The following is an 8,549-nucleotide window of genomic DNA, read 5'->3' as shown; positions in this document are numbered from 1 at the left end:
TATGTATTTGCTTGTTTATATTTTTCTTTTTATTTTATTTTCATTCCAGCCAGTTAACCTACAGGGGTACGATAGAGGGGTTCGACACCTGCATCCAGCAGCCGGTGCTCACCCCCAGTGCCTGCTTTCATCCCCATCACTGATCCACCCACCCCTCACCCACCCTCCCCAGCAGTTTGTTCTCTGTAGTTAAGTCTGTTTCTTGGGTGATCTTTCTCCAGATCTATCAGATAAGAGATCTGATGCCCCCGTGCCAGGGCTCCTCCTCAGTCACTCCAACCCTTCCTGAGATGCCTTCCTGCCTCCAGTTCAGCTTCTTGCTCCCGTGGCGGGTTGGGGGGGGGGTCTCACCCCGGTTATTGCTGTTTCTAGCATTTCATCCTTCAGAAAGATTGTCAGAAGAGCCCAAAGACTTCCGTCTCTCTCATCCAGATTCCCCACCTGTCAGCATTTTACCACCTTTGCTCTAATTTATCATTCTCTCGCTCCCTCCCTTTCTGTCTCAAAAGATAGACAGGGAGATAACTAGATGTCAATGTACTACTTTTCTCCAGCACCATTTGAGAGCAGGGTGCAAATACGATGTCTCGTCAGCCTTTTGTACTTCAGAATGATTTTTACCAGAAACAAGGATGCTCTTCCACGTGATCAAAGCAGAAAAGAACTGACACAAGATTAACCAGGTAATCGTACCTTCTTTCCAATTTTGCCCACTTTGCAAATAATGTCCTCCATAGTCCCAAGACCTAGAATTGTTTAGTTAGTTGGGATGCCTTCTTAGTTGCTTTCAATCAGGAACACTTCTTCAGGCTTTTCTTGTCCTTCCTGACCTCAACATCTTGAATGCCATGGTTACCTGGCTGATGGTTCCTTGTTGTGGGTTTCCTGATGTTTCCTGATGATTAGGGTCAGGTTATGCAACTAAAGCAGGAATCTCACAGAAGTGATGCTGTGTGGTTCTCAGTGCATCATATCGGAGGCATTTGGTGCCAACCTGTCCCATTATGAAGGATGTTAAACTTTATCACCTGCTTTAGAAGTCTCCACCAGGTTTCTACACTGTAAATTATATTATGTTTAATAACTAATAAGTGCCCATTATTAGTGGGCATTTCACTGTAAAAAGTAAAAGCATTTTTTCTCTTCCACCTATGTATTCATTCATTCAATTATTTATATCATCATGACCTCATAGATTCCCTTTTTATTTAATGGGATAGAATCTGATATTATCTTTACTGTTTTGATGCACAAACTGTCCCAGATTTATCTACTGGGAGCCCTTCAAGCTGGATCCCACGTTCTTTTGTTATCTTTTCTACCAATTTTTAAGCCCTTTCTTATTTTTTGGCATATAAGGTATAGGTTCTGCACAGCACAAGGAAGCGTCAACAAAAGGAAAAGTCCACCAATGGAGCGGGAGAAAATATTTGTAAACCACACATCCATAAGACATTAATATCCAACTTATACAAGGAACTCATACAATTCAAAAGTAAAAAACCAAATAACCCAATACATAAACAATGAACCTTGGAACACCAAACCAAAAGTAATGACGCACTGTATGATGACTAATATAACATAATAAAAAATAATTTAAAAAAATAAACAAAAAACCTGAATAGACATTCTTCCAAAGAAGACATACAAAGAGCCAAAAGATGCATGAAAAGGTGCTCAGCATCACTCAGGGAACATCATCATCAGAGAAAGGCAAGTCAAAATCACAGTAAAATATCACCTCACACCCATTAGAATGTCTATTATCAAAAAGACAAGAGATGGCAAGTGTTGGTGAGGATGTGGGGAAAAGCGGACCCTGTACACTGTTGGTGGGAATGTCAGTTGGTACAGCCACTATCAAAAACAGGGTGAAGTTTCCTCAAGAAATTAAAAATAGAGCTACCATATGATCCAACAATTCCTCTTCTGCATATAAATCCAAAGGAAACAAAATCCTTATCTCAAAGAGACATCTGTATTCCCCTGTTCCCTACAGCATTATTCACAGTAGCCAAGGCATGGAAACAACAAAAGTCTCCATCAACAGATGAGGGAAGAAAATGGAATGACCCAAGGTAGAAGTCCCATTCTAGTGTTACCTGTGGTCACTATGTCATACATCCCTTCAGTTTTATCGAGAAATAATTGAACATAACCACATGTTTACGGCACATAGCATGATGGCTTGATTTACATATATTGTGAGATGATGACCACAGTAGGTCTGGCCAACATCTACCTTCTCATACAGATAGAATTTTTAAAAACGAAGGAGAAGAAAAGAGGAAAAAATTTTCTCCCTGTGATGGAAACTCTTAGGATCTATTTTCTTTTCTTTTTTAAAAAATTTTTAAATTTCTTTTCAGTGTTCCAGAATTGATTGTTTATGCACCACACCCAGTGGGATCTACTTTCTTAACACCTTTCCTATATACCCTACAGTAGTGTTACCTGTGGTCACTATGTCATACATCACATCCCTAAGACTCATTAATCTTTTAACTGCAAGTTTGTAACTTTTGACCCCTCTCCTCTGATTCCCTCTTCTCCACCCTCTGCCTCTGGTGACCACAAGTCTCATCTCTTTTTCCATGAGTTTGTTGTTGCTGTTGTTTTTAGATTCCACATGTAGGTGAGATCATACAGTATTTGTCTCTCTCTGTCTGACTTATTTCACATAGTATGATGCCTTCTAGGTCTATCCATGTTGTCACACATGGAAGGATTTCCTTGTTTTTAATGGCTGAAAAATATATATCACAATTCTTGATCCATTCATCCACTAATGGACACTCGGGTTGCTTCCATGCCTTGGCCATTATAAGTAATGGGGACATGGGGGTGCAGGTATCTTCTTGAGCTCGTGTTTTTATTTCCTTTGGATATATTCCGAGAAGTGGAATTGCTGGATCATATGATAGTTTTATTTTAATGTTTTGAGGAAGTTCCATACTGTTTTCCATAGTAACTGTTCCCCTATACAATCCCAATGGTGCCCCAGACATTCTCTTTGCATCACATCCACACTGGCACTCGTTATTGCTTGTCTGTTTGATGATGGTCTTTAAAACAGGTGTAAGGTGATATCTCACTGTTATTCTGATTTCCTTCTCCCTGATGACACTGATGCTGAGCATTTTTTTCATCCACCTGTTGGCCTTGCATACATCTTTTTTTGGGAAATAGCTATTCAAGTACTTTGCCCATTTTTAATTGGGTTCTTTCTTTTTGTTTTTGCTTTGTTTTGTTTGTGATTGATTTTCATCAGTTCTTTATAGATTAGATACTAACCCCTTATCAGATATGTGGTTTGCAAGTATTTTTTTTTCCATTCTGTAACTTGTCTTTTCACTTGGTTGATGGTTTCTTTTGCTGTGCAGAATCTTTTTAGTTTGATGTGGACCCACTTGTTTATTTCTTATTTTGTTACTTATACTTAGGTATCATATTTTTAAAAATCATTACCAAGACCCATGTCAAGAAGCTTTATTCCAGGACCACCTGGATGGCTCAGTGGGTTGAGCTTCTGCCTTCTGCCTCGATCCCAGTGCCCAGGGTACTGGGATCGAGCCCCACATCAGGCTCTCTGGTTGGCAGGGAGCCTGCTTCCCCCGCTCTCTCTGCCTGCCTCTCTGCCTACTTGTGATATCTCTCTGTCAAATAAATAAAACCTTAAAAAAAAAAAAAAGGAGAAGAAGCTTTATTCCAGTGTTTTCTTGTAGGAGTTCCATTGTTCAGGTCTTATATTTAAGTTTTTAATCCATTTTGAGTTAATTTTTTTGAGTGGTGTAAGATATAGATTCAGTTTCATTTTATGTGTAATATCCAATAAGTTCTGGTATGTTGTCTTCATTTTTGTCTCAGGGAACTTTTGTATCTCCCCCTTTAACTTCTTCCTTGATCTATCAGATGTTCAGGACAGTGCTGTTTAATTTCCATATGTTTGTGAATTTTGCAGTTTTTCTCTTGTTGCTGATTTCTAGTTTCATGCCATTGTGGTCAGAGAAAATATATGGTAGGATTTCAATCTTCTCTGATTTTCTAAGACTTGTTTGTGTCCTAACATATGGTCTGTCCTGAAAAATGTTTCGTGCACACTTGTATTCTACTGTTGCTGGATGGAATGTCCTGTATATGTCTGTTAGGTGCATTTGGTCTAGAGTGTTGTTCAAGGCTGTTGTTTCCTTATTGATTCTCTGTCTGGATGATCTATCCATTGTTTGGAGTAGGGCAACAAAATCCCCAACTATTATTGTATTCCTGTTTAGTTCTCCTCTTAGCTCTGTTAAAGTTTGCTTTACATAACTAGGTGCTCTGATGTTGGGCACATAAATATGAACAACTGTTTTTATCTTACTGATGTATTTACTGCTTTGTCATTATATAATGACCTTTTTTTTAATTTTATTTTTTCAGTGCTCCAAGATTCATTGTTTATGCACCACATCCAGTGCTCCATGTAATATGTACCATCCTTAATACCCACCACCAGGTTCACCCATCCTACCATCCCCCTCCCTTCCAAAACCCTCAGTTTGTTTCTCAGAGTCCACGGTTTCTCATGGTTCATCTCCTCCTCTGATTTCCCCCAATTCACTTCTCCTTTCCTTTTCTCTTTTTGCCATTTTTCGTTTAAGATCTATTTTGTGTGATGGAAAGATAGCTACTCCAGCAATTTGTTTTGGTTACCATTTGTTTGAAATGTCTTTTTCTATCCCTTTACTCTCAGTATGTGAGTGTCTTTAAGGCTAACGTGAGTTTCTTGCAGGCATTATATTGTTCAATCTTGTTTTTTATATATTCAGAATTCTATGCTTTTTAATTGGAGAATTTAATCCATCTATGTTTAAAGTAATTATGATAGGTAAGGGCTTGCTATTGCCACTTTGTTTTCTGTTTTTTGTTTTTTTTTAATAGATCCATTGTTCTTTATTTCTTATACTGCTTTCTTTTTTTGTGGTTTGATGTCCCTGGGTATCAGTATCTTTGATTTCTTTATCTTGTTCTTTTGTGTAATTACTTTAGGATCTTCCTTTGTGATTATCATAAGACTTACATAAAACAGACCCTAACAACAACCCATTTTAAACTGATGACAACTTAATTTCCATAGAATTCATAAACATTACACTTTTACTTCTCCTCCCTCTCACATTATAGGTTATTACTGTTACAATTTACATGTTTTTTTAATATTTTATAACTAATAAGTTATTATAGTTATAACTTTTCCCCTACACTTTTGTTTAACTTTTAAACTAGAGTTGTAGATGAATTATGCACCATTATTACCATATTGCAGAATCTAACTATATCTTTACCATTACCATGAAATTTATGTTACCTCTTTATGTTTTTACGATGTTAATTAGCATTCTTTTACTTCCACTGAAATAACTTCTTTTAGTATTTCTTGTAAGGTAGATCTGGTGGTAAAGTTTTTAATATGTATCATTTTCTTTTCTTCCCCATTTAAAAAAATTTGGTAAAATACACATAAAACTTACCATCTTAACTATTGTTAAGTGTACAGTTCAGTGGTACCAAATACATTCATAATGTTGTGTTAGCCATCACTATCATCCATCTCCAGAATTCTTTTCATCTTGTAAAAATGAAACTCGAAACCCATTAAACAGCATCTTATTCCTCCCTCCCCCCCACCAAACCCTCATATATGTGGAACTGTGCATAAAATAAGTGTATTTTGTCCTTTTTGTGACTGGCTATTTCACTCAGCATAATGTCCTCAAGGTTCATCCATGTTATAGCCTGGGTCAGAATTTCCTTTTTAAGGCTGAATAATATTGCCCTGTATGGATGGACTTCTTTTCTACTCTATTTTTGTTAACAGACACTTGAGTTGCTTCCATGCTTTAGCTATTGTGAATAGGCTACTATGAACATGAATGCACAAATATCTCTTTGAGACCCTGCTTTCAATTCTTTTGGCTGTATATTCAGAAGTCAAAATGCTAGTAATTCCAGACCATTTTTTTTCTTTTTATGTATTAAGGGTAAGTATTTTTGTTTTTTATGCATGTGTTTTATAGTATGTGGTTTTCAAGTTCATCCAATTCCCACCACCAGGCTCACCACCAGTAGAATATCCAATCCATTTCTTTCCCCTGATGCCACTACTCCATAGAGTATATCTTGCACTAATCTACTCTCCTAAAGATGGGTGTCAAGATTGCCTCCAACTCAGTGCTCTTATAAATAAAGCTGCAATATCCTCATATAGACTTGGACTTGAAATGCTGGATCACGAGAAGGCATAAATTAGTTCAGTCCACATTGCTACTCCCTACGCCTGAAATTTCCTCTTCCCACATCCTTACCAACACTATGTTATACTCCTTTCTAATCTTTGCTAGTCTAAGTAAAGGGACACTCACAGTTGTTTCATTTTACATTTCTCCAATTATTGGTGAATTAGAATATCTCTTTAAAGGCTTGCTAGGCTTTTGAGTTTCTTCTGTAAATTACTTGTTTTTATTATTTTTTCAATTGGGTTTGCTGTCATTTCTTGTTGATTTGCAAAAGTTCTTTGTATATTTTGGATTTTAATTTCTTAATGCCTTAGACATTGCAAATGACTCTTATCATTGTCTTAGCTGCATTACTTTATATATAACACCCTCTGTTGAATAAATTCTTGATCTTGATGTAATAAAATTCATGAAACTTTGTCTTTTGTTTTATGCCATTTACATGTAGTTTAAGAACTCTTTCTCTCCCCTTATGTACCAATGTTATTCCATTTTGTCCTATATATTATTACCTTTTAGCATAATAATATTCCATTTCTCATTTAGGTCTTTAATCAGGTGTGTGACTATGATAAGTTGCTTAATGTCTCAGAGACTCCTTCTTTGAAATGGAGATAATAGTCTTATCTTGCTAATAGGGTAGTAATGAAGATTAAATGAGTCAATGCATTTGGAGTGCTTAAGAGAGTACCCAGCACATAGTACTTTATAAGGGATAACTATTACAATGAAAATACATTTATTTATTTAAGTGCCACATTTAGTAAGTTATTCAACATGTGAAAATGTAGTAAAAATTAAAAAGGTGGTTCTAATAACTAAAGCTTGAGAAACACCAACCAAATGGAATATATTTTGATCTTTTCCATATGTAGAGGACTCAGTATTGGCAAGGACAAATAGAAACCCTGATATTATCTGATTTTACATTTCCTTCCCTGTCACACTCACTCCTCCTCTTAATGGGGCACCCCAAACTCAGTGCAATAACTAACACTTTCTACCATGAAACTCTCTGGATAAATTTTTGAAAAAGAAAACTGATTTTCAAGTCCATAGCTGTCACTCTGTTTAGACATTGTTCAATGTAATCAGATCTCTGTCATGCAAGAATCTGGACACAGTAGGGTCTTCCTGCTCTGAAGTTGTCCTATCTTAATTCCAGTCCTTCATTTCCCATTCGTACTCTCTGTGGTTGAAGCTGAGGAATGGTGTAAAGACTGATACCTGGATGGCAGCAAAAGAACTAGGGTCATAACTGTCTAAGGAGAGCCAGTAGAGCTTCCATTCTGTCCCTACTCCTGGGCAGTGTGCCTCTTGGAAGAAGGAAGGGGTTATTCAGGTCCCTCCCATCCCCCTGCCATCCCCCGTGGGAGGGAGTGCCTGCCCATATGCACTACCTCAACCAGAGTTTCCCTCCAGTTTTAGCCTCATGCAGCTGCTACCCTGCCCCATCCCTCTGAAGCATCTGTATCCTTTGGCCACCATGAGTGGGTGGGCTTGTTTGCCTTGTGCCAAGGCTTTAGGATCATTTAAAACACAGGGACCCTGGAAGCCTGGAGCTGTAAGATGTTCTTTTTTTTTTTTTTTAAGATTTTATTTATTTATTTGACAGACAGAGATCACAAGTAGTCAGAGAGGCAGGCAGAGAGAGAGGAAAGGAAGCAGGCTCCCTGCTGAGCAGAGAGCCCGATGCGGGGCTCGATCCCAGGACTCTGGGATCATGACCTGAGTGGAAGGCAGAGGCTTTAACCCACTGAGCCACCCAGGCGCCCCTGTGAGATGTTCTGAAACCATCAGCAGAAGTTTTGGATATTGTTAAATTATAGAATCCCTGTAAGTATCTTTTGCTACCTGTCCTCATAGGAAAGCAAGAGGAAACAGTCCCTGGAGCAGGGCAATGAAGTGGGAAAAGAAGAGCTACCAGTAAACTTCATTTATCCATTTATGTGTTTATCCACTCATCCAAATGCCCCTACTCACATGTGCATTCATTTATTCCTTCATTCAGTATAAGCTCCTTGAGCAGATACCTGGGGCACGTAGACCACTGGGAGAAGCACCTGCCACCCCCACAGGCACTGGAGCCTTCCATGTGCCAAGATGGGATAGGATTTGCATGATGTAGTCAGTTCAACACAGGGGAAACAGGCCCAGTGAATTGATTTTGGCTAGAGACTGGAAGTTCGGCACCAACTGACCTTGTAGTTTTTGTTTGACCTCCAGAGCATTTTTCTTGGCTCTTAATTTAACAAATCTAAAATTCACTTG

General features: G+C 38.1%; 1 long non-coding RNA gene across 1 annotated transcript; it reads left to right on the top strand.

Moving 5' to 3' along the window:
- The first annotated feature begins 1,893 nt into the window (after positions 1-1,893).
- On the top strand, positions 1,894-7,705 carry LOC116575961. Its single transcript, XR_004279995.1, has 3 exons — positions 1,894-2,098; positions 4,167-4,172; positions 7,690-7,705. It is a non-coding gene; the product is annotated as an uncharacterized LOC116575961 (long non-coding RNA).
- Positions 7,706-8,549: the final 844 nt, after the last annotated feature.

Source organism: Mustela erminea, chromosome 1 (genome assembly GCF_009829155.1).
Source record: "Mustela erminea isolate mMusErm1 chromosome 1, mMusErm1.Pri, whole genome shotgun sequence".
Taxonomy (NCBI): Eukaryota; Metazoa; Chordata; class Mammalia; order Carnivora; family Mustelidae; genus Mustela; species Mustela erminea.
Note: the sequence above shows the minus strand (reverse complement) of the source record. Positions and strands in the feature narration are given on the sequence as shown.